We start from the raw sequence: 935 nt of genomic DNA, 5'->3' as shown, positions 1-935 counted from the left end.
TATATGTAGTTCTCTTTGTATTTAAATATATTGCTGCTGAGAATACTGGTGGTGGACGTGTCACTATTAGAGCTTTGTGCTAGTGGTGGCTTGGTTCACAGTTTATCAGTTCTTCTTTCTTGAGGTTCATTAATCCTGAGACCCTTAAACTGGCTGTCATGTTTATGACTTTATTATGGTAACCTTGGAGACATAAGCCTTCAAAAATGGAGAAAAATATGTTCAAGTTGATGCCAGGACTACCTTCCCTCCCTCCCTTAATCATTCATTTTCTCCTTCAGCTGAGATCATCTTGCACTTGAAAAATGAAGTTTTCCCACCACCAAAACTCTCATTATTTAACAACAATGAAGATCAACAGAAAAATTCAAGTAGCTTTTTAAATACTGAGCTGTTACCCAGTGAGATCAGGTCACTGTTTTTATAATGCCTGGAACATACTCTTGCGATTTATGTCCAATAACTGAAACCTACTACCCTGCCACAACTTCGTGATTATAATACTGATTAATTTGTTCCTCCAGCCGATTACAACCCAGTAATGCCTGTGGTCTTTTGGCTTCTCTATCCTGATAAAGTTCACTGGAAATGGCCCTCAGATTTTATAAACTTGGGGATTTCTTATTCAAGAAAAGTTCAGTATTGAAAATGGAACATCATCTAAAGTGGAGGAAGGGTAATGAGTACACATCACACACAGAGATACCTGGTGTTAGCTCTCTGGGAGGTTGCTTGTTAGCTGTGCAGTCACCCTCTGCCTTAGAAAATTCTAACTTCAGCATTCTTTATAGCAAAAATTGGCATCTTTCAATTGTGCAGCATGTGGGTATCCTGAAAATGGTTATACATGTACACAAACTGAGAAGGAAAAAATAGAAATTTCTCATTTTCCATTCACTCTTCAACTTGCCTGGTGGCCTGTCAGCGCTGTTGTC

The sequence above is a fragment of the Camelus bactrianus genome, chromosome 21, assembly GCF_048773025.1.
Source record: "Camelus bactrianus isolate YW-2024 breed Bactrian camel chromosome 21, ASM4877302v1, whole genome shotgun sequence".
NCBI lineage: Eukaryota > Metazoa > Chordata > Mammalia > Artiodactyla > Camelidae > Camelus > Camelus bactrianus.
Note: the sequence above shows the minus strand (reverse complement) of the source record.